Source organism: Apus apus, chromosome 4, assembly GCF_020740795.1.
Source record: "Apus apus isolate bApuApu2 chromosome 4, bApuApu2.pri.cur, whole genome shotgun sequence".
NCBI classification, from domain to species: Eukaryota; Metazoa; Chordata; class Aves; order Apodiformes; family Apodidae; genus Apus; species Apus apus.
This window is the reverse complement of record NC_067285.1, coordinates 42,838,082-42,864,820: the sequence shown is the minus strand read 5'-3', so window position 1 is coordinate 42,864,820 and position 26,739 is coordinate 42,838,082.

Below are 26,739 nucleotides of genomic sequence, written 5' to 3'. Positions count from 1 at the left end.
GTCTATATGGCCAGAATTGCATTTTCATTTTATATTTTCAAGAAAAGTAGCAAGATCCTAGAATCATAGAATCATTGAGTGTCTTGGGTTGGAAGGGACCTCTAAAGGCCATCTAGTCCAACCCACCAGCAACAAGCAGGGACATCTTCAACTAGACCAGACTGCTCAGAGCCCCATCAAGCCTGACCTTGAATGTCTCCAGGGATGGGGCCTCCACCACAACTCTAGGCAACTTGTTCCAGTGATCCACCACCCTCACAGTAAATAACTTTTTCTTAATGTCCAACCTCAATCTACCCTTTTTTAGTTTGAAACCATCACCCCTTGTGTTATCATTACATGCTCTGTGAATAGCTCTTCCCTAGCCTTCTTATAGGTCCCTTTCAGGTATTGGAAGGTGGCTGTAAGGTCCCCCCAGAGTCTTCTCTTCTCCAGGCTGAACAACGCCAATTCCCTCCTTCCTACACTCAGAAAGAGGTGTGTACAATCATAAAAATTATGATGGGAGAAAAAAGAAAAAAAGTTGAACTTGAAAGAAAAAAAATAATTAGGAATGGCAGCAGAGAAAAAAATAAGCCAAGGTCATCTGAAAAGGATGAACTGAGAAAGGCAAGAAGACAAGAGTTTAAGTGCAGCCATTCCTATTGCAGTGGGGGCAGATATGCAAAGAAATAGGAAAAAATGGAAGAATAAACCAAATAAATACAGTGATTAGAGAAGCACAGATGCACATTCAGAAATACATGTGTGCCTGCACAATTGTTGTAGGTCTACTGAAACTACAAAGCAAAGAGAGGTTTGGAAGAACAGCTTGTCATCTGACTGGCAGAAAGTTTAGAGAGGATGGTCATAAATTGTGCATGTGTTTCTGGCTGATCTCGATCTCTGGCAAGCATGTGTGGCTACTGCTTTTGGTTGGAAATGCTGTCTGATTAAATCCTTATACAGTGAGAATATTCTCTGTGGGAGCATAGAAGACTGAAAATGCTGATATACAAATAGAAGCTCCCTCTTGTTTACCAGAATTAAAAAAAAAATGTATATTTCATGCAGTGCTGTATGATATAAACAGAACAAGAAAGGTTGCTGCATAAACCCCTATGTACTTCCAGAGTACAGGAATCAGATTCCAAAACTGCATATTACTATAGATTTGGAGCTTGCAATCACATCATAAGGATCTCGTTTCCAGACTGCTCCTTATATTATGATACAAAGAATAAGCTTTTTCCTTTTCTCTCTTCCTCCCTTTTATGCCAAACCTCCAAGTAACTTTGGACAATTGACTTTAAATACTTTCCAGTGTAGTGCCTAGCATGATGTTGATTTTACATCTCTTGGAATAATAACACAAAGAGCTCATAATAGGCTTTCTATGTGAAATGATTGCTTCAACCATCTGGAAATAGTTAGAAAGGTTTATAGTTGCACTTCTGATTTTCCTAGAGTATTCCTATCAATATTCAATGCAAAGCTTGAGACTAAAAGCATAATCTATGTACTCTTGCCACTCTGTGACACGTACAGGAATTTCTATATGCCTTTTTTTTTGTTTTTCCCAAAGGGAAAAATTGTTTTAGCAGTCAACGGTATCTTAAGAGTTGCCCAGTGCAACTCTTTAGCATTTCATATGAATATTTTCATGCAAATCTCTGGGTGCTGACTGCACCAGCAGCATCACTCAGTAGCCACTGCTTCTTGCTGCACAACTCCCCAAGCTTGCTGCAGCAAAGATGTTCTCTTCAGGTATTGAGCTCCCATTTATACAATACATAATGGTTACTTCTGTTTTGGCAAGATCATTTGACTTTGGACTAAAAGCTGGCCATCTGTATGGGCCCTAAATTATTACTTACCTTCTGTCTGAGCAGTACTGTTCTTCCCCCCTCCAGAGCTATTGCTGGGATGGTTGTCTGCTCCTGAACAGTCTAAGGTCCAGCATAGTCAGGGCCCTCCTCTAGGTAGTGGAACATGTTGTCTGAGAGGGCCTCATTCAGGACAGAGCCTTAGATTTCAGTCTCTCTCATTCCAGGTGAGAGCAGGAAACACTAGTCATTTGCTTCCTGGGTGAGGAGTCATGCCTGGGTTTATCCTAATATTGAATAAAGAAAAAAGGAAAATCATTTCACAGTTCTGTTCACAGCACCTGGGCTCACTTTTAATAGATTTAGTGGCAAAGTTGATATTCTTCCTGCTGGCCAGTGTTGAGACTGTATCTGCTTCAGTCTTCAGCTGAACTTCTGGTTAATTCAGCCATACCTATTTTAAGCCAGGATTAGGCTTTAAGGGATGGGTAGGCAATGACAACCTAGCCTCTTAGACATAAAATCCACATGCTTCTGTCCTCAGCACAGTTGTTTGTTCCTCTCTGAACACACCTCTCTGGTAGTTTGAAGTGCATCAGGTTTGCTAGGCTACACTCAGCAGTGTGAATCTGAATTTCCTGTAGCCATTTCCATTTCAATCAGCAGCCTTCACAATGAGGTTACCCACAGCACCCAAGAGGACAGACCAGGCTGAAATACAAAGCCTCATTGAGAAGGAGCTATCAATTAGCAGCTGCACATTTACTATTGAAGTTGCATTAAGAAGTAATTAAATGTAAGCGGTTCTTCATTCAAAGCTGCAGGGGCAAGTAAATAAACTTGACAGAAATCACAGCTACTAAATGAAGATACAACACAGGCAGGCAACAGCAGTAAAAGAAAGTCTTTCAGATTAGGCTTGGAGAGGAGGCACAGCAATGGACTCTGACCACAGAAACCATGTGGTCTTTGGAGCTCTTTGTTCATGGCATCGCAAAGCTGAGATTTGTTCTTAACAAAGGGCTGGGGTTATAAAACCACAGTGTAACCTCTGCAAGCTGATAGCACTTCTGCTGTAGGCACAGGATTAATTTTGCAAGGCATTACAAGCAAACCAGTAATTTACATGTTCTAATGAATTAAACTGAACTCCTTAAAACACAGCTGAAGTTTCATGGTGTGGGCATGCGTGATCAGAGCAGCCATGCAAGATAATCTCTGATTGCAGATGCCAGTGGAAGGCAGGGAAATAAACCACTGTGTCTTTAACCAAATATTTTCATTTCACCTGAGTCAAAGGTATTCAAGTGCTTTTATTGAAATCACATTCACATCGGAAGATATTCCAAAGGGACGAATTAAAATGTCTTTAGTGCCAAGAGTATGCACTTCTAAGTCTTAATGTTTTTGAGCTTTTTTCTGTTTAACACTGAATTTGCTGGGTTTGAAGACATTTGTTCTTGTTCATAATAACTAAGCAGCTGCTCTACTTATTGTAGAGCCTGTAAAACAAATTGGAGCTTTGACAGCTACAAGCTCAAACCCAAATCTTTCATGCCTTAAACAGGGCAGTGATTTTACACTTACCCCTTGCAGTGAAAAGCTCGCACAAGCAATATGCTTAGTGTATTAAGAACACTTAAGCACATCTCTATAGGTCTCCTTCATCATGGAGATACCTGAGGCACCTTGTGGGGTTAGTCCTGTACTGCTCTCTGGTCAGCAGCCTCTGCCAAAGCTGTTTGGTACTTTGGCTTACTTCATGAGGTTTGAATCTTCACAGCTCCTCAATGGGATCCATCCCAGCTAATTCCACCCTTCCTCATATCAGACATATAATCTGAGCTGTCCTTTAGGCTGCCTTTATTGTCAAGGACGTTTGGTAGGTGCCTCTCTTCAGAGATTAATGTACATACTTCCTTAGGACTAAATGCAGCCCCTACAAAGAAGGAAAATACCTGGAAGAAGTCCCTGTATTCCCACTTATGCTTCACTCCAGCTGCTGGTACATGGTAAAACTCACATGTTCATTTCATCAAAAGGCATTTTTTTTTTTTCTTGCTTCTTTCTGTTTATAAAACTTAACAACAGTCTTTATGGTCACACAAGTGATGGTTTTACCTCCTACCTGAGTTCTCAACTGTCTGTCAGCAGCTCAGGACGGGACAGGGTGCATTTCAAAGCTACTGCCCAGTGATTTGGTAGGACTAACTAGAGTGTCATCTAGACTGGAACTCTGCTTTACAGCCTTTTAGGAAAAGCATCCTTTAAATATTCAGACATCATTTTCCTAATATTAGATTTTAGCTGTCTTAAACTTTTAATGATGCATTTAAAATAATAAGCCTTGCAAAATGCTTAGATTCAGAACTGTCAAGATTGTAATCCTTTAGCTGACATTATCATAACTGATATGCACTACCTAGAAAATACCCATTTCATGCCTCAGAACCTTGGCACCATTCTTTCTGGATAGATGGGATATCATTGCAGGATCCTCATGCAACGTATACAAATCGCTGACAATGTTGGGTCGTGGATCTTTTGTTCTCCTGAGCACAGTTATATGTACAAAATCCTGTTGTGTTCTTCATTCTGCCTTCTTGCCTGTAATCAAAATTTTAATTATGCTGAAAATATTTACTCCAGGACTTTTCCCCATGGAATTTGCATATATATTGGAAAATTGTCTTTCCTTTATTATTTTCAGATTTACATTTAATTCAGCTTTCTTCTATCTAAATTTTTAATGTGGACTTCTGTCCCTCTACAGGACTTCTAATCTCTGTGAAACCTGGTTTCAGGCATATTTGCAGCCTCCATCTAGTTTCTCCAAAAACAACAATCTTGGCTTTTATTCAACATTTTTTTTTTTTAGCTCTGTCCAGTATTGGATGCTACCTGTGCTGGTGCTCAAAACGGGAAGCAAGCAATCTCTCATGCTCCTTATTCTAGTCTTGGCTAAATTTTTAAGGTTCCTTACTCTCTCTCAGTTTTACTTTGACTCTGTGTGATTTGGTAATCTAGTCCACTGAGCACTCAGCTTTCTCTCCAACATGTTGAGACTGATCTGTCTCTATCCTGCAGACTAACATTATTTTACATTTTTTTTCCTAAGCTTGAATCAAGAATTTCCAACAGTCTTTTCTATACGACTCCTTAGAAATCCTCCAGAAACTAACATTTAATTACAAGTGTTGCAAACCTTCCCTCCCTGTAAAAACATTGCTTGTGTGACCAAAAAGTCACAGAACCTTTACAAAGGCTGAAACTGTTGCTTCTGTCTGGTTTAATGGATGAAACTTACCTCTCAAAGCTGGTATTCTTTTTTGTCATGCAGGAAATCTTGGGACCCACATCTGATAAAAAGAATAGGTCTAACGTACCTCAGCTAGGCTGTTAAACAAACCCAGTGACACTGCGTTGCTCATGCTAAATTGACAAGTCCTCTTTGTTCATCCTTTTATCTCAAACACCAATTAATTAAAATACTTCAGCAGCTATTGGACTTCTACAGCTGTGCTGGAGCCCCTGCTCACTCCCTTCTTCCCAGTGGTTCTCTTTCTTACAATTAGGCAGCAGTCTTTTGAGGTGAATTTTATGTTTCAGCACACAATAAAAATGAGTCTTCAGCAGAGTAACAGATTAAATACTAGAAAAATCAGAAAAAAAAAACCCAACAACATGTAAAGGAGTAAGAATGTGGCTCTGTCTCCTAATTAGCATCGTTACTGTCATTAGCACATGCTGGGAATAAATTTTCAGGCAAAAAGAAGGAGCAAGATATTGTGGGAGGTTTCTGGCCTATCCTTGTAACTTAAGAGCACAACACGTGGGCTTTGGCCTTCATTTCTTTAGGGGGTTCTCTGTAGCTTTTCACAGCCCCTCTGCAGACCAGCCCTCAGCACTGAGTGTACCCAGCTACCACAGCATCACAAAATCAGGGGAGCCAATGAAGCTGTGTCTCTTTAGTTTGGAGAAAAGGAGACTGAGGGGTGACCTCATCAATGTTTACAAATACGTAAAGGGTGAGTGTCAAGAAGATGGAGTTAAGCTTTTCTCAGTGATGACCAGTGATAGGACAAGGAGTAATGGATACAAATTGGAGCATAGGAGGTTTAAGGTGAATACCAGAAATTTTTTTTTTACTGTGAGAGTGACAGAGCACTGGAACAGGCTGCCCAGAGAGGTTGTGGAGTCTCCTTCTCTGGAGACATTCAAAACCCGCCTGGACGCCTTCCTGTGTGATGTACTCTAGGTGACCCTGCTCTGGCAGGGGGGTTGGACTAGATGATCTTTCGAGGTCCCTTCCAACCCCTAGGATTCTGTGATTCTAAAGGGACATGAAAACCAAAGAAAATCCTTCTTCACTCTCAGTTTGCAGGGACTCAATTACCAGAAGATAGTGATATCTTTTGGCTCAAGCCTGCTGCCATCATCAATGCCCATAGGACAGAAAGGAGTGAAAAAATCCCCCAAACACCCAGCATTAAGTATGAGCTTTCAAAATAACACTTTTAAAAAGCTGATGGCTGCTACAGCCTTAACTTTGCAATCATAACTGTGCACATGCCTCCACATCAAACAGAAATCAGAGGCACCACTGAAGCTCAGTAAGAAATATAGGATTCCCTGTGGATTTTTATAATTTTTTTTTTTAGGATTCAAACAAATGTTTCTTTTATCTGAAATCCTCCAGGTCTGTGATGTCTTAAAATCCTTCATGTATTTGACATGACACATTATTCTGTGTCACTCTCTGTTACACAGGCTGCTACTTCAACTTGTATGACACAGTGTCACAGCAGGGGAGAGGTTAAGAGGAAATACAGAAAAGGAATTATGCATTTGAATTCCACCAGGGTAAGCAGGATGTGAAGCAAGAGCAGGTGCATTGTACGCATGACAGTCTGCAAAGGAAGGTCCTTGCACTAGGCAGGAAAAGGGACAATTTGAGGTGGTTGTTCCAAGTCAGAGGCATCTATTTTTTTAACTATACAGGGCCAGAATCTCTAAAAATATAATTCTTCACAGTAAGGCCCCATTTTTTTAGGGATGCCTAATGCATACGAGTGGAATTCTAGCCAAATTCTCCCTGAAAATGCAGGCAATTTATCGGATTCAGGCAACGAGGGCATCTTGCGAGGAAGTCAAAATCAGATCTCCAGTGCATCTGGATTTCATCTTGTATGAAATCACCGGCAACAGGGTGGCAGATAAGGATTATGAAACAGGAAACCATCAGCAGGTTTTGTTCTGATATTTGCTCCAGCGATGCTGAGACAATATTGGCTGCATTCCCACAAGGCACACATGATGCAGCACTTCAGGAAGCCTGACATGAGTTCACAAAAATCTGATGGTCCGTGCTGAGTTTCCGAGTGCTGGGATAACGTAGCTCCAGGCAGCTGCTCAGTTTACTTCCTGCACATCCCTTTCAAAATACAAGGGGGAAAAAAAGCCAACAGCCAGTGTGCAGTGTCCAAACCTGATGAATCTTCCTCATCTTTCAGCCCATAGTGTATCCAGCTGGGCTTTGGAGGTGAGGCTGGAGAAGCTATGGATTGTCCAACCTTTAATGCTCCCTTGTCAACCACTCATAGAAACCTATGGTGCCTTTATGCTTCCAAGAGCTCCCAGAGGCAGGGTGTTTTTTGTGTTGATGGTTGGACTCTTTCGTCTTAGAGGTCCTCTCAAACCATGACAATTCTGTGATTCTGTGACTTCCAGCCAGGAAACACAGGAGGAAAATGTGTGGCTGCTCTACTGCTGCACCACGCTTCAGGACCACGATCTGCAGTGTAGATGCAGCAATTCTGCTGCCTTTGGCAATGCACAGGAACATCCCAGTCCAGTTACTGAAAGAGAGGAGTTGTGAACTGGTTGTGTCAGGCATGAGAGCAAGAATGTGTTTGCAGGCGACAGGATCGCTATTCAGAGTGGGCCGTTACCACCCATACATCTAAAATGAGCCCTAAATCCCTTAACAGGCTGTAGATTTTTGGGGGTCATTTTGCCCTAAAATTCTGGGGGAACTGTGTGAATAGCACATACCCAATATGTGCAGTTTTGTTACTCTGTCTTACTGGTATAGCAAACTAGCATCAAGCTTTATAAAATAAAGATTTATGAAACTGAATGAATGGTAGTTCAGCTTTAAAGTGAAATTGTTACAGTAACAATGACATTTTATCAAGCTGACTTTGAAATCTTGGATAGAAAAAGTCATTCTGGTTTGAAATTAGGTGTGCAAAATTCTCAGGCAAAACAAACAAACAAACCAACCCCAAACAGTTAAAAGGTAAAATAAATGGGCTATTTTTTGAACGATACAGCTAAAGTCAGAATAAATGTGCCAGTTCCAGACATCATTGTGAAGAACAGAAAACAAAACTTGGCAAGAGAGTGGCTCATCATATTGTTTTAGCAGGCTCTTCAGTCAGAATTTTCATTTTTAATATTCAGAATGTTACTTTTGAAAGAGCCCAGCAATGTCATGCAGATCACTTTGTAGGTTTGCTGTCACCAAAATGTATAGCCAAAAAGAGCTACTTCACCCTGCAGGTGCAAACACTGTTTGCAAAACTGCCTCCATCTGTTAAATGAAAACAACTCTGAATTAAATGGATTAGAGTGTAAATTGTTTTAAATACCCACATAAAGAAATTCTTCCATACTCTTGTAACTAGGCTGATTATGTAGAGGAAACCTCCTTGTCTTGTAAAGTGTTTGTTTTTAACAGCTTAATATCTCATGGCTCACAGGTGGGACGTTTTGAGATGGATTTTGAATTAATAAATCTAATCACAGAATGGGAAGTTGTGCAGAAGATATACTCCAGACAAATCTGCAAAGCAAGACTGACTTTATGCTTTGAATCAACTTAGATCGTCACGTGACAACACTGTACTCTGTGTCTTGACACACTTAAAAACAAGTTAGGCATCACACACAGAGCTTGAGATTATGCCCCTGAATTCATTGGCTAAGTCCTCCAAAAGATAATACAATTCAACTCCTTAATTAATTTAAATATAAGCTCTGCACTCCAAATACAGCCACCTCATCCCAAGGTGATAGTACTGAAAACTTGAAGGAACTGGAAAAGAGCTGATCAAAATCCAGGCAACATTTATTAACATCATACCAGAATAATCCTAGATATTCTTTCCTCAGACTTCACAGAAAAGTTCTCATTCATTTTCAGCATGATCTGGGCAATTTTCAGTTTAAAGCTACCATTCCAATGGAAATAAAAGAAAATAACTGGATATATTTAAAATAGGGATTAAATTTAAAATAGGGATTAATGACAGTGAAAAGCAGCCTATAACTACCCTGTGGAAGAACAACCTACTATTGCTTCAAAATACACACTAATCTATCTGCCAGCTCCCTTAACACAGAATACGTATAAATCTACGTTTTAAAAAGAAGTACCCAAGGGTTTGCTTCTGACAGGTGCTGAGTGCCTGCCAGAAGCAGCTCAGAAGCTGTCAGGATGGTCCTCAAAATACATGATTTTCACAGACAGCAGAATAACTGTGAAGGAACATTTCTAACCTCAAACAAATACTAGTTTACCAACTTCGCTTTCTGATCTGGATTGAAACAAAACAATATTGTTTCTATATAAAAGATTTTTTATTTATTTATTTTTAATTTAAACTGTGAATTTATGGACAGAAATCTGTTAAAGTAACATGTTTGTTTGTTTGCTTGCTTTTATGTCCAGTTTCCCATCACCGAAACTAGGGGAACTGAAAAATTCTCACCCAGTGCTTTTTAATTTGCATCTTGGTCCAGAGTCAGGATTTGGCTGAGCTTTGTGGTTGAGGCCCAGCTGGCAACTAAGCCCCAAGGGTCTGCTCCCTCAAACCTCTCCCCCTGTGGGATGGGGAGGAGAAGATATAATTAAAAGCTTCTGGGAAAAGACAAGGACATGGAGGGTTTACTTACCACCTGTGGTCCTGGACAAAACAGACTCAATTTGGGGATAAAAAAGTCCCATGGAGGGTTCACTTACCACCTGTGGTCCTGGACAAAACAGACTCAATTTGGGTATAAAAAAGTCCCATGGAGGACAGTCCTTCACAAACTCCTCTGTCATGAGGAGCAGTCCTTCAGGAACAGACTGCTCCAGCATAGGCTTCCCACAGAGCCATGGTCTTCTTCAGGCTCAGTGTTGACTCTTCCATGGGCTGCACGCCCACATCTGCTCCACCGTGGTCCTTGGATGACATCTGTAGCAATTTCCTTGTCCACTGATGGAGTCATTCCATCCACAGAAAGCTCTCTGGTTGGTCAGGCAAGACTTGCCCTTGATGAAGCCACCTTGTCTGTCTCGAATCACCTCCCTGTTCTCCATGTGCTTTAGGATAGCTTCTAGGAGGATCTTCTCGGAGGATCTGTTCCATATAATTGCTTTAAAGTTGCCTGTGAAGTAATTTTACATATTTATCAAGTCAATTCCCAAACCCAAATAGTTTCATTTGTGCATGTGCACTTGTTTCTTGGTTTGACTATTTTTGTAAACTGTAGAAAATAAACTTCAGATTGCACCGCCAGTGAATACGTATCATAAATTTGATATAGATTAAAATATTCAAGTATATTTTATTTCCTCCACAGTAGATATGTATTTAGTACAAAATCCTGAACTGTGTGTGAGGCGAGGTAAAAAAGAAAATGTGCACAGCTTAATTTTATGCAGATTAACATGTAAACAAAGGTAAGCATAGTAAGACTGGCACCACAATGACTTTACTAGGGAGCTACACCCAGGTAACTCCCTGCATATATGATTCTGAAGTAAAATCACTTTTATTCTGGAACAATTATTCTCCCTCAGAAGCAGAGACATAATTCTGGAATAAAACCACTTTTATTCTGGAACTGAATGTCTGCACCAGGGAGTTATTAGAGAATAGTTAAATTATATCAAAATAGCAATAGTGGAAGTTATTACAGAGCAGCTCTGCTGGTTAATTTCCCCTGTGTGGTGCAGACCAAAGGTTGAGTTACATCAGAATGTATTATACATAAGTATGTGATTGATTGCTGTAGAGTAAGAGAGGTTTTAAAAGGGAATGACTCACATTTGAGACAATTCTTCATGCTCCTCCTCCTCCAAAATAAAAATTCCAGTTAATTAAGCCCTGCAGCTAAGAAAGCTTTGATAAAAACCTGAGCAAGTTCCAGATCAGGACATTAAATTATTGGAGCAAATCCCACCCACATTAGAAGGACCATCTAATGGTTGGCCCTACCTGGATTACTGCCTCATACACGTGTCATCCACATCTGGTTGTTCTCCTTTCCTTTCACAGTGACAGCTGCCATCTACTTGGGAAACAAAACCCTTTTGTGTCTGTTCTCACCAGGCTATGGCTGTTTCAATAGGTTTCACTTTGTGTCCTGCAAAGTGTGAAAAATGACAGAACATCATGTGAATCTGCCTTGCTGAAACAAGCCTTGCACTTGATGCTTTATCTAGCTAATGAGAAAAAGAGGAGGGAGACAAGAGGGTTCTTCCAGCAATAAGAGCAGGTACTTGGAAGTAATTAAATAGAATAAACTGGAAGTCTGTAGATATGACAGGTCTCAGCTTTGTAGGGAGGCAACACAATAAGGATAAGCTTGTGGTATTCTGCCAGGCTTCTACCTAAGGCTTTTCCTTTCAGTCAGAGGAGCTGAATACTCAGGTTAAGTCCAGGATTTGGACCTCATAAAAACTTAGGCTGTTCTACACCGTTAGGGCTGTGGACAGAATTTTAAAATAAGAACAATCTATTTGCACTCCAAGGGCTCAGTCCATTTTGCTGTGGTGTTCACCAGCTGTAGGTGAACCCCCCTGACTGCCCAGAGGTGTCAAAGGCACAGTCTCACTATGCCAGGCCATGGCATGGCTCTGGAAGCCTCTGAAATGTTAGCTCCACAGAAAAAAAAACAACTCAGAGAAGAGGTGTGCGAGGGGTGTGGTGAGGGGCAGCTTGGTGGCATCTGTGTGTGGCTCTGGGACAACTGGCCATGGCCATCTGAATGCCACGGCCAACTAAATGCCACCAACTGGCTAATGGACACATCCACACTGCTGACTCTCTGCTGGGACAACTGGCCATGGACCAGCAAGTGGAGGTGGTTCAGCCGCGTGAACAGAACTGCAGGGAGCAGGTGGCTCTGCTCAGGTTGTTCTGATGTTTGCAAGGAAACTGTGTGTGTATAAACATGAAAAATGAAAAATTAATGATGAGGTAAGGGCAACTCAGCCAAAAGTATTCCAAACAGCTCGTTTCCATGTGGCATTCCTGAACATCACCTCAAAAAACTGTTCTGATGTTTTAAAAATCACATTGTTTACCATTGCTTTTAGAAAATATCTCCTGTTACATTGAGTTGCCTTCATCTAATTGTTAATTTTTTGTGTTACAAACTGTGTGACTCATACACTTGCACCTCCCCATATATACAGGGTTTGTGGTTTTCAGGAAATTTTTGAAGAGTTAAAACCAAGTGAATCCAGTGAGATCTTCAAGAACTTCATCGCACTATTTAACACCAAGGTGAAATGTTCCAGTTATTCTAAACGAGAGCTATTGAGTGCTGAGCCCTTTGGAAATCTTGCTCATCAAAAAGCCTGACAAATGCATCAGTCTGATCCATATTATAAGTCAAATTCCACTTAAACTTTGGTCATCTTTATACTTCTCTCATGAATTCTGTGTGCTCAAAATGTTGCTGGGTGTGCAGATTCCTTTCCCCATTCCTCTTTCTAGAAACTCAGGAAAATGGACCATGGGTGTTCCCAGCAACGTTCTAGCATAACATTTATCAAAAATAGATGATCTGTGTTACAACTTTGTCCATTATATCTCATATAGTTCATCAGGAAAACTGTGGAAAACACCGTTTGGCTCTTGCAGTCTTGGGAGACACTAGTAATTTAGCTTAAATAGAAAAGTTTTAATTATAAGTTACTTAAGAGTGATAATATTGTGTGATTTATGCTGTTTGCTTAGCTTTGCTTACGTAGCATGAGTAGCTAATTTTGCTGAAGCCTTAGGCTGCAATAGAGTTCATTTTCTTAGTAACTTCCTTAGTAGTTGGTACAGTGCTGTGTTTTGTCTTTTTAGTATGAGAAAAAATGATGACAGCAAACTAATGCCCTAAGTAGATTTGGAGAAAACACCATAAGGGCTTTGAGTCCCTCTTTAGTATCAGGGTAGGCTCGAGTCCCTCCCGTGCTGCAGCCTAATCCTGAGAGTGCAGGAGTGTGCAGTGGGCTGTTTTACAAAATATCAAACCACTGAACTTACTTGAAATCAATTCAATAGTAGTACTGCCTGTACTTAAGATCCTTGTCATGAAAGAATTCAAGTGAGTCTTTTTTTGATTGTTAGTGTCTCTCCTGAGAAACCCCAAGTCTGGGATACATTGTCTCTTCTTCACCATAGTGTCATTCATGACTTGGTTTTCCATGGTCTTCCAGCTCTAGTTTTACTGTATCCCATTCATATTAATTGAGGGTCTGAACTGTCACCTCTCAGTCCTGTCACAGGAGAGGTAAGAGAGAAAATGCTGTAATGTGGTTTGCACAAGGCAAAGCAGGGTCTGTGTGCACAGTAGGGTGTTACTGATGCTAGTGTCAGGCTGAAAAAAAAATCAGTGTTTCCCTATCCTGGCTAACTACCTGGCCTATTGGGTTCCATTCAGGTCCAGGGTAGCACTGAAGTTACTTTACCATTTCATACCAACCTAACGTGCTGATGCCAAATCTGCTATGATTAACTTAGGTTACCATCTTACTCCAAAACCTGCCATTGACAAGTGATGCAGCAGCTTTCATAAACTCAAAGAGTTTTAGATTATGGGGTCTGCTATGATCTTTTAAGAGGAGCTCCAGCACAGAGTATGAAGATACTGGTTTTCTCCTTGGACTATGACTTTGCAAGGACCAAGCGACAGCCAGGAAACAAAACAAGATGCTACATGCTAGGTACTCTCCAACTGACTTGATTATCTTTCTACCCATAAGCCAAACATCTAAGGGCATTTGGTTTCTTCCCTTTAATAGTTACTTAGTTAGCAAAACCATATTTAAGGACCGTGCTCTTCTCAGGACAAGTGGTGGTGGATGCTGGCACATTATATGTCCAACAAGAGAGAAATTTTCGTGTTGGGACCATTGCTACGGTATTGTATTGTACAATGTGACTGCTTGTCTCAGGTTGCAGAGGTTATTTGCTGCAGGGAAGGCTGAGAATGTCATTAGTGCTCTGTGCCCTGAGATAACCTGCAGCATATTATTAAACCACCTCATAACTGTATGGCCCGTTGACCTCCATCACTCATTTGCTAACAATGTTTGTTATTTACAGGCACTAGGGAAATTACTGTTGAGTTATTACTCACCCTTCTCTTGCTGTTGCCTCCATGTTACTTGGTGATCACCAACAGGAGAATTTAGAAAGCAGTAAATTGGCTTTAATGACATGATCATGTGTGGATATGAATTAAGACTGTGGGTGTATTTACTGAGTCCATCCTGTTGTCTTCCCCACTACCCCCTTCAACAACATTCTGGTGTATCACTCTTGTCACTGAAATAATATTTTCCCTTTGCCATCTTAGTCTTGCCATCCAGCTTTTTTGGTTCCATCAGCTGCACTTTTCTTTTAAAACCATGCTTTGTGACAATCTGGAATGGGGATGAATCCAGTGATGGAAGAACCTGAATACCTCAATAATTGGAATCTGTACTTAAAATGTCACTTTACCCCAAGATTGTTAAAACAGAGAGATTGAAATTGTTATATTACTATGTTTTTCTGCTGATGTGAAGTATTTCTTACCCCTCTTAATAAAACACTGCTTCCATTAAACCAGGTATTTTAAAAGGCACTTAAGGCTATTAGGCAGTTAAACCTTACCAGAACTGAAAGATACTGGCTTTCATTTTTGTTTGTTTGTCTGGTTTTGGAGCACGGGTGGGTGTCAAGAAAGTGAAGATAAGGTACTTGTTTATTTAAAATATTTTGCAGTTAAAATGCAATAAACAAAATTGGTGATGTTTTCAGTAAACATTAAGATTTCCTTCTGGTTAAAGGTCTATTCAGCAAGCTAAATTAACCTGCTGTTTATCCCTACTATGAGCAATTGAACTTTCCTTTGAGGTAAATCAGGGCTAAAGAAGAATGTGAAATACATATGGAGGAAAATTCCAAGCACGTGCTTGCTTGAAACCTCACAGAGAAGGGTAGAGCTTTCACTTCCTTCTGTGAATTATGACAGTGCAGAACAAGGCATTGTGTACTGCTAGAATTAATTAGTGTTGCTGGCTCCATTCGAGGGTGACCAGATGTCCACAGTCAAAGCAGGACACCTATCTCTGGCTGCCAGGATTCCAAAAGTGATAGGACAACAATGTGCAAATAAAGCCAAATTGTGTTGCTACTGCAAAAATTGTTTCAGCTTTTTGTATTTTCCTGTGCAGAAGAGAGTAGTAACATAAGTGAGGGGGCTTGCATGCCTTCGGTGGTGTTTGTGCTTGAGAGAGTTTGATTCTGTTACCAGACCTACTTCAGTTTTCCTTTTAGAAGCAGGAGTAGGTATGCTGTGCTCTTCAAAGTCCCACTCACTACCACTTCTTCAATTCACCATCCGCAAAGTGGCAATAATAAATGATGATATCGTAAAGGTAACTGTGAAACACACAGGAATGTATGTCTGGGGTACAGGTCCAGCAAGAATAAATAACCAGGCCAGCTAAGGACATTCTGGGCATCAACCCAAACCAGTTTATAGAGTACCACTGTTAAAGGAAGCCATTAACCAGATGTAGTATTAGGAGACTAAATATAGTGTTTTACAAAGCTGGATAAAGTTGCAACCAAACAGACGGTGGCTTGTTGCAGTTTAATAATATGCAGGGCAGGATATACCAACAGCTGGGAAAAGCTTAGCATGAAGATGCACAAATAAGTTACTGCAGCTTAGTGTCAAACTGTGCATCAGCTAAGCCACAGGAACTGACTACAGCAGCATCCTGTGCCACCAGCAAATACTATCTAAAATGCATTAATATTAACCACAGTGAACTTGCTCTGCTGCAGTTATCCCTGTTTTGTGTCACAATACTTAAAACTTTCCACTAGGTTTCATTTCAGCCCATGTGGATTTAGGCACTGACTTCAAAACTCCAGTTCTCAAACACAGGGTGTTCAGTGGAGGTGTTCAATTTAACTGCTGCCTTTGTTAGGTTCCAAAGTGAAGACCCTTACATCCAAATCTCCAAGCTCGTAAAGAAACACTGACCCAACAGAATTCCCTTTATTTTCTTTCAGTCTGCTCCGTCGTTTAATAGAAAAGCTCCACATGGTTCTCTATATTTTGCTGTTGATTTTCTGCAAGGTTGTAACATGATAAACTAATACCAAGTTGCTCTGAAATAGTTTTGCAATGACACCACCACCATACTCCTCCATAAAGTAAAGCTCCTCTTTTTTAAGCCAGGAAATATTCTGATAATCAGTCCAGCCTGCTTCAGAGTACAAGCCTGAGAAGAGGGCCAAACACAGATCTTTTAGGAGTTTGAAAGTTTTTCATTGTCAGGCTGCAGGAGAACCTCTGCTCCAGCACCTATTCCCCCTCCTTCTTCACTGGCCTTGGTATTTGCATAGCTATTGCTCTCATCTTCCCCTTTCCTCTTTTAGCAGTTTCCCTTCTTCAATATGCTAATCACAGAGATGTTATCAGGCCAGTCCAGCTTTGGAGCCAGGGGAGCTTCCAGCAGCTTCTCACAGGAGCCTCTCCTGTGGCTGCTACCCCCCTACCAAAGCCCAGCCACAGCGACCCAACACAATCATGAAGATTTCAGACCTTCAGCTCTTCACATTTCAAATCAAACACAGAAATCATAGTCCTAGCCAAGTTACTTCAATGGTTAACTTTCCTCTCATTTTAATCTGGGATACTTTTGCTTCAGCTCTCAGCCAGAAAGGTTCATTATGTCTCCTCCTAGTTTGTTAATAAACCACCTGTTCAGATCTCTCTTTATGCTTCCAAGTCTGAAATTGTAAACTCTTTCTCTGTTATATTTTACTTCTGTGGTCATTGATATTTTACCAAGAGTTGTAAAGTAATTAACATTAATAATAATTGAGTAAATGACTCTCATACAAGCAAAAGCCCAGTGAAGCAATGAGATGGTAATAGCACAGATCTTCCCTGCAAGGGACCAGGTCTACATGAGAAGAATTTCCTTGTAAACAGCAGTTGGTGTAGCATTTTAGAAATGTAATGGCAAAGGGGGCTTTAGTAAGGGGCTTCAGTCTTCTGGGAAGGAGAGTGGGGCATGCTTTTGTTGCAAGTGGACCTGACTCAACCATTGAACAAAACAGTAAGTGGGCTTCTTGGGAAAAAGAGCTTACACGATGCAGAGAAAAAGCTATGTCAAAGTGAATGCTCCTAGGCTCCTTCAGAAATCCTCACCTGCCTTCCAAGAATGACCAGGCACGATGAAGTAACTGAGGGAAATAGGACAACACTATATATATATAATATTATCAGATTCCACATCAATGATGTATACAATCATTTATGTGGGCATGGTACCTGTTTGGTTTCAACTACCAGATGTCCTTGGTGAGTCAATTTATAAATCTAGACAACCTGCAAGATCTGGGAGCTGAGAAAGTTGTACTTAAATTGCTAGAAAATCATGGAGCAATAGCCCTAGCCTTGTGTCCAGTTCTGGAGCCCCCAACACAGAAAGGACATGGAGATCATGGAGAGAGTGCAGAGAAGGGCCATGAAGATGATCAGAGGGCTGGAGCAGCTCTGCTCTGGACACAGGCTGAGACAGTTGGGGCTGTTCAGCCTGGAGAAGAGAAGGCTCCAGGGAGACCTTAGAGCACCTTCCAGTATCTGAAGGGGCTCCAGGAAAGCTGGGGAGGGGATTTTTACAAGGGCTTATAGTGAGAGGACCAGGGGGAATGCATCAAAACTGGAAGAGGGGAGATTGATGCTAGACATTAGGAAGAAATTCTTTAGTGTGAGGGTTGTGAGATACTGAAACAAGTTGCCCAGGGAAGCTGTGTAAGTCCCATCCCTGTGAGTGTTCAAAGCCAGATTGCATGGAGCTTGGAGCAACCTGGTCTAGTGGGAGGTGTCTCTGCCCATGCAGGGGGTGTTGGAACTAGATGATCTTGAAGGTCTCTTCCAACCCAAACCATTCTATGATTTTACGAACAGTCTACTGTTCAACTACATTTACATGTACTAATTGGTGTGGTGCTGATATTCTGTATGTTAGATACCACACTTGTCATTTTAGTGTCCTTCAGTACTTTACCGCTTCCTTAGCAGTCTACAGAGGTGACAATTGTGTGTAAAGTGGGTTTTCTGAGGGTTTTATTTGTTGAAAACTTAGTAGCTATTGTGTATTTCTGTCACAGCTTTTATTATGTTCCTGTGATGGTTTGACAATTTTCATTTGCAAATTGACAGCTCTGATAATGATGTATTATTCAGGAAATCTGTAAATCTTCTCGTGAATAAATCCTCTGTATATTTTTGTTTAATGTATTTGCCAGGATTGTAATGGATTTAGAATTACATTTATTGTGCATTGTGTGACACAGGATGGATTTCAACCGCCCATTTCCCAGGGAACACAGCATTATTACTTGATGCAGGAATACTGCTTTTACATATAGGCTACTTATCACAATTTAAACTTGCCCTCTGACAGCGATTCCCATAAACCTGACGTGCTCTGAAACGGAAAGCTCAGCAATCACTGAGTATGATCAGAGTCTCGTGCTTCAAGGGAAAATGTAGGGATTATGATTACATTAAAGCTGCTGTTTCTGTTTCCTGCTCTACCACCTTAATATTGCCCAGTCCGAGAGCATCTCCCACTGTGACTCACATGGAGCCTCTCTGTCTGACCACGTCTACCCTTCACAGGCATCTGGCTGCAGCAGGGGAGGAGGGAAATGAGAGAAAGGCAGGACATCCAGCAACTCTCTGCTCTTGGGCATGTCAAGGGAAGATGTGATGAGTCCTAATCGCTCCAATTTGTTGCTCAAATCTGGTTTTGCATCCATATCCTAACACCATATCCTAACCTGCTCGAGCAGACTTGGCAAACAAGCCAACCTCACAGGCATATGTCAAGGAAAATAACGGGGCTACTAAGGGTCTGCCTTCCATGACTAACCTGTGATCCTGTTCCTGTGAAACCAGGACACTCTGTAACTGCATAGCTGTAAGACAGCACTGCAGTGGTAATTATTTGGCACCTTAAAGTCTACTTTTCTCATCTGTATGGAGAACTGGGTTCTTTTTGCTTAACGTGATTAGTCTAAAATGTTAGGCATGTTATCCAACTATTCCCCTCTGTTATTCCCTTTATAGTTTACAGACAATCCATCATACCTCAGTAGGCTGAACAGCCTCTGGGATTTTCAAAATTCCTTGTCTACCTGACCCTTCAGGTGTCCACCTGAGACAAAACATCAGTTTTCAGATGATGAAACTTAGATGAGATGAATCCTACCTTCAAGGAACAAAGATTGCATGAAGAGTCTTCTAAAGCATTTTTAAACTGTTACTTTTAAAATTGTAGTATTTACTTTTGTGAAGTAAACAGAGCAATTACTTGCCAGTGTTTTATAAAAATCTGGATTTATTATATATTATGCTAAAGCTAGTGAGATCTTTGAAAAAGCTCTTGGTTGCCAGTCTAATTCTCCTCTTTGCTTCTGTTTAAAGTAATGGCAGACAATGAGCTCACTCTAGCTTAGACAAAGATAGTCCAGCCTAATTGTGTGCTTTCTTTGCAAGTGGCCTGATCCAAGAATCCACTGAAGTCATGGATTTACAAAAAAAATCTGGCTTCCAACTAAAACGTACAGTATCTTATTTTGTAGCTTCAGGCAATTCGCTGGTACCAGGCACAAGTGCTGTTTACACACTCCATGGACAGAATTCTAGCTAAATAAGACAGACAAGTATTTTCATCTAATTTTTCGTGGCTTCATGGAAGGAAAAGAAAGGAGCAAAATCCACTTATCAAAACTGGCCCATCTCCGTTCTGTGGCCCATCTCATCTTGTGGATGGACACCAATTTACAATGTACTTTTACGATATTTTTTCTTTTAAAATATCCATAAATATGTTAAAATTGAGCTGTTATTATTTCATCCTGGATGGGGCTTTGAGCAACCTGATCTAGTGGGAGGTGTCCCTGCCCATGCAAGAGGGTTAGATCTAGATGATCTTGAAGGTCCTTTCCAACCCAAACCCTCCTATGATTCTATGATCTTCTTCCTGGACTACCACAGCATTTTCACCCTGACTGATCCATTCCTAACTCAGTTCTGTATTACTTAGTGAAACACATCCAATTAGAGCATTCAGTGACACAAAATAAAGCAAGTTAAAAGACAAAAAGACAAAAAAAAAATCACAAATCCTCCTCTAAGATTAGTCATGGGAGAAACTGATTAATAAACATAACTCCATCAGTGTCAGAGTAAAACATTCAACAAATAATCCCTAGATATATCCAAGCTGAACGATCAGGTCTCGTTACAGTTGAGTAGACATGCTGCTCTGGATGGCTTTCAAAATATGATTACAAGTGTCAACCAGGGACTGCATGTTTCATTACTTAAACTTTTCACTGTGTCTCTACTGCCCTGTCTCTCTCCTTGCTTTTTTATTTTATTAACCTCCAAAGGTTGTATTAAGTGATACATGCTGAAGAAGGAACTGTTGCTTCTTTTCTAGAGATCTTGCATAGCTGAGTGTCTTACCTAACTTAATCTTTGTCTTAAGCTCTCAACTTCCTCATTACAGTGAAATCTGTGGGTCTGTTCCTTTGATGAACAAAATACATATTCAGATGTCTAATCCAAAACTTAGCAAACTGTGTTTGAAAACCATGGCCTTGTAAGTGCATCTGTGACTGCCAGACATATTTAAATGTGTGCATGCTGTCAGTACCTTCAAGGCAAATTCTTTTTTCTTGGATCTGAATCTAAGCTGAACTTATTTTGAAATTAGAACTGGCCAGAGAAGAACTACTTGATGTTGTTGTTGTTGTTTTGGGTTTTTTTTTGTGGCCCTTTTAGAAGCTTCATGAGAACAAACAGGCAAAGAGAGAGTCCAAAGGTGTTTGGGAATGAGGAACTTCAGGAAAACTTCTATCTACAGTAAAGAAATACTCTGAATAGAGGATGAGAAACTTTCTATCACGAAGAGAAATGCATGAAGAGGGATGTATCTGAAGGTGTCACAACAATTTGTGGAAAGCTTCCCATGAAGTATGATGTTGTTAGCAATTTTACTATTTGTCCCCCAAATTACTGAGATTTGTAAGTGGAAACTGGAACTGTGACTTTGGTAAAGGTTTGAAAAATGGTTCAAAGATATGCCTTTCTCTGGCCCCTACTCACCCATCAGTGAAGGGTTAGAAAACTGATAAGCAGAATGTCCATATTGCTAAGGAACTGAAGATTATTTCATATATGCTCTCATTCCACATTAGAAGTGAAGTGAGACCTTTCAAAACTTTTCATCCAAGGCCCCAGTAGAAGAGAGATGTCCACTTTTATCTCCTCAGGGACTAGAATGGGATTAGATCAGCTCTTCATTGTTTCTTTTGATGGGAAGTACCTAGCTTTGCCTCTTGGCTCTGTACTGCATGTAAAATATCTTTGAGGGACTTATTTTTGTAACGGAAACAATTTTTGCAAAGTTGTTGGTTTTTTTTGGGGTGGTTTGTGTGTTGTTTTTTTTTTATATATGTATGTTTAATCTTAGTTTTGACATGCCACGGATGTGGGCAGCCTTCTCTTATCTAGGATGGCAAAGTATTTCCTCCTATTCTTGTGCTCTTTCAACACACAAATATCAACAGATTTAAACCATTGTAAACAAAAGTGTAGGAGCAAATGCCTTGAGTAACCACTGAAGAGGTAAGATTTACTGCTGAAGAAATGTGCTGGCTGCCAGCCTGAGTCTAATTTTTCAGCTGTTCTTCAGGCTATTAAATTGTCAACAGGTGTTCACTAATGGGGAGAGCCCTGTGGTGTTGATGCTGCAGTGCTGATTCATTCTAACCCTGGGTGCTCCAACAGACATTCAGAAGGAGGTATTGTGTCAACAAGGCTGTGGCAAGAAACCTGTAATGTTTCTCTTCTTTCCAGGCACTGCTGTGCTGTGGTCCTTGTCTTGCCTTTTCCCAGGAGACCCCCTTTAATGGCAGCTTAACAGTTTTTTTGCAGGTATTGACATTCAGCTAAGAGACTTTGGGAAAACCATCAGTGAAAGACTGGGTATTTGCCTTGGAGTTAGTCTAAAAACTTCAGAGGATCCATGCTTGGAGAAAGACTTCTTGAGGATTAGATGAACACATTAGCATAACTCTGAGCTCAAGCTAAGAAATCTTATTTCATTTAAAGCAGGGAATCACAGAAACACAGAATGGTAGGGATTGGAAGGGACCTCTGGAGATCATTGAGTCCAACCCCCCTGCCAGAGCAGGACCACCAGAATATAGGGCAGGTCACTCAGAAACGCATCCAGACAGGTCTTGAAAGTCTCCAAAGAAGGAGACTCCACAACCTCTCTGGGCAGCCTGTCCCAGGGCTCCATCACCATCAAAGTAAAGAAGTTTTTCCTCATGCTGAGGTGGAACTTCTTGTGTTCTAGTTTGCATCCACTGCCCCTTGTCCTAACACAGGACATGACTGAAAAGAGATTGGCCCCTCCTTCTTGCCACCCACCCTTCAGATATTTTTATACATTAATAAGATCCCCCCTCTGTCTTCTCCAGACTAAACAGCCCCAGGTGTCTCAGCCTCTCCTCATCAGACAGATGTTCCAGTCCCTCAATCATCCTTGTAGTCTCCATTGGACTCCCTCAAGTAAATCCCTGTCCCTCTTGAACTAGGGAGCCCAGAACTGGACACAAGTACCTATTCTCACAGTCATTTAAGTTTCTTTCATACACAGCATTGAAAGCTCTGCTAAGTTCCTCATAACAAGCAATCTCCAAATATGGATAGATTTTGTTTAGCAAAGTTATTACTTTCAGAAGAGCATTGTCAACAGATATCAAAGGAAAAGGAACTGTCCAAACATGCTTGTTATTAATATAAACCAAGATCCAAAGATGCTAATCTCTTGTATGAACAAGTGAAACAGTTGTCTCAATCAGTGGAAAGAAAAAATACAACTGGACTGCAAAACAGGTTCCTTCTGTTGCTAAATGCCTGTGTAATAAGTTAAGCAACACTACATCATCTAATGGTCTCTTCTTGCTTAAGAAATAAACAGATTTGTGATTAGAATGCATGTCAAGAAAAACATTATCCCATTAAAGCCATGATTTAGATGGAAGATGACTACAGAAGATTTGTTGCCTTCATGTTCAAAATCCAAGAAATTGATATGAGAGATAAGCCTCATATGTAGGTAAATTTGGATGGGGAGAAGGTTAATACACTTCAAGGAGAATGTTTTTTTAAAAGGCCACCAGTGACTATGCCACAGAAGCACAGCAGAAGAGTAAGTGGCAGGGTGAGCACCAGCCTGTGGCTCTGAATCTGATGATTTGTCCATCCAGGCCTGTACGTCAGCTCAACAGCAGCTTTTAGTTGATATTTCAGAGGGAGATAAGGCTAATGACCAGATAGTCAGGCCTGTATCCCTCCTAAAACACTTAGTCGTTGATATAGTATAAAACCCAGTTAACCACATACAACCAAGAGCAGTTAACCACATACACATCCTACTTGGAATGCTTCTGAGTTCCTGATTCCAACAACACTCTGTAGCAATGATTTTCACAAGGGAATGTGTAAGGTGGGAAAGGTTTTCCCATAATCAGCTTTCAATTTTCCATCTTTAGATTTCAGTCTCTGCTTGTGAAGAAGAGTAGCTTCCCTTTACAGCACACTTAAATTCTGTGGGTGCCCTTATCATGGCAGGCCTTGCTTTTTTGTTTTCTACAGTTAAAAACTCAAACTGACATTGAGTTAATTCTTAGGAACCCTTTCTGTGTTTGGCATGTAGTGCTCGGTGACCCCTTTGCTGAAGAACCATCACTGCTGTAGCATTTTCAGAATAGGTTCCTTGGGTTCCTTAGTATCTTAAAATTTTTGTAGCCGTGCTTTTCTTGGGTAGGAGGATTAGTCTAGCTTTTTTATTTTTTTAGGTTTAAATAACAAATTTTAAACTTAGTAAGACTATAAATTATTCTTACTGCATACATTACATTACATTGTCAACACTGAAATTCATTAGTCATTGCTTTTCTTGTTCTTCTAGTTTGTTTATGTCTCTTTGAAACTGCTGATAAAGTCTGACTTAGACAGTGGAAGGTGAACTCCTTTTTTCTTTTTTCAATGTGTCTGTTCAATCCCTTTTATCAGATTTTAGATAAGTCCCAATTCTTCACTAAGGTGAGATGACAGCATCATAGAAGGCCAGGTTGGAAGGGACCTCAGGGATCATCTGGTCCAACCTTTCAACCTTATATGATGCGGCTCAGACCCCTGTTAAGCTGAGACTTAAAACTGTCCAGCGTGGGGGAATCTACCACTTCCCTTAGGAGAATATTCCAGTGAGATGACTTTGCATGGTAAGCAGTGATTTGGTCTCTTCACTGAGGAACACTACATCTTGCTTCTTTGTAATGATAGCATTTACTGGGCAAAGAATGAACTTTACATGAAATTCTAAGTATAAACATATTTATAACACATTTAGAAGATGAAACTTATTTAAAACTGCCTTTTTCTAGAGCTATAGCATTAAGCTTCGGTACTTTTTTAGCCAGGAAAAGATATTGCTATGCAGTTTCTTCAAATGTTCAATGTATTCAACTCCATTGAAAGCTCTAGAGTGAAAATGAGGCAAAATTATAACTTTAAAAAATCTAATGTATCACTTAAAGTAATTGTATTCTGATCTCAAGTCACACAATCTATTATGCATTATCATCACTGCATTATTACAGCACAGCTTCAGTAAAAGCAGTCAGTTTCTATGTTGTTGGTGTAAGGCATTTCCACACCTCAACCTACTTACTTTAAATTAAACCTTACTCCTGAATTTCCTGGATTTAAAATGTCTAAGTTGGAGATAATTACAATGACTCTTTGAAGTTTGTTTGGTCTCTTCATTAAATTGCTTCAGCATGCTTTTAACCTTCCTGTCACTTTAGCACAGCTTCTCAGAAAATTAACAAATGCATTAAGTCAGACTGACCCTGGCACAGCACCCCAGCATTCCCCTCTGTTAGCTCTCTTCCCCAAGGAAACCATTTATTCCTGCCCTTCACTTCATGTCTTGTGGCCAGTTCCCTGTGCCTGTGTTGTCCAGCCCACAAGCACCAAGATGGGATGACCATGAGCCTAGCAGGAATCTGGCACAACTGCCCTAAAGTCCGACTCTCCTCTGATGGGGAAAAAAACCCACCAGAGTCCTACTTTGCTGCAAAGCCCTCTCCTGCTGACTTCTGCCCAGTTAGTTTTGAGCTGCACTTGGGCTGGGCTGCTGGATGGGACATCTTGGTGGCACCTGGGACAGCTGCAGGCAGGGCTGGCACAGCTGGAGTGGCCACTGGGCAATAACTGGGGCAGGGCTGGCAGCTGGGGATATTTAGCATTTGTAGCTGTTAAAAATGCATTTTGATGGGGCAGATCTCTACTTCACTGGGAGCTCCCATGTTTTGAGATTGCTATGCTGCTGGTATAAGGAGGATTGTCACTCTCCAGATATTTTTAACCAGCCTTTCACTTATAATAATATCTTTGCTCCATTGGAACTGTTGTCAAGAGATTTCAGGATTGGAAAGGCTGCAGGTGCCCACGCAGCCATTGCACAACTCTTACCAAAACAGAGCCTCTCTGTGAGGCCTCCAGGAACCAAGACTGCTGTGGGTAACAGTGCAGAGTAAACAGCTATTCCAAATACTGCATGGCAGTGGTGCCATAAACACACACAACAAGTGCAGCAGTTTAGCTTACAGTTTCACTTGTAGCAGCCTCATGTCCTTGTAGCAATGTCCAGGAACAGCTGAATGACTTTTACCTCTGCACATTGGCTCTATTCACCTTCGCCCTCAGTTGCTTCCATGACTCATCTTGTATCACTCCAAACAGCAGCTTTCCATCTCTGATTTCCTACAGGATAGCAGAATCTCTCAGTGAAAGAGGCTCCAGGTAGGACCATTATCCCTGGCTGAAGGGTAGAGCACAGTTTTAATTTCCTGTCCTGTTTGGACATGGGGAGCAGGGGGTCTCTGTTGGTCCAGTGTTGCTGGTGATTTATCTTAATAGAAGCAACTGGTTCCTGTTGTACCTCAACCCTCATCAGGCCCACATGGAAGGGTCATCTGAAAGGCCAGGCAAGACAGACAGCTGGTTAGTGCTCTCAGTCTCCACAGCTCCTGCAGCAGGGGCCCACTTCTACCCTTTTGGGTCCTTGAAGTTCCCTTTCTCAAGAAAGTCTGTACCAAGGATGCACAGAGCGTCTGGACCAGTTACTATAGGGTGTGTCTTCCAGTTATTCCTGTTTAGGCTCATTTCAGCCTCCAGTACAGTCAGTTCTTGAGGCTCTCTTGTGACTCCAGACATGGTAAGTGTATATGTGAGCCAGGACAGCATTGCAACCAGTAACTTTTAAGAATAGTCCAGAAAAACATGATACATGTCACTCAGAAATGGCACAATGAACATAATTTAGTTTTAGTTTCTAGCCTTCTGATGTTAATTTGACCCCCATATTGGGTGTCCTTTTAGTGGTCAGGGTGAACCAAAACACAGAAAACAGAATTGATCTCTATTACTTCCCCCTTTCATGCTCCCAGAGGAAAATTAACTAGGAAAAAGGAAGAAAGACTTCATGGCTGGAAAT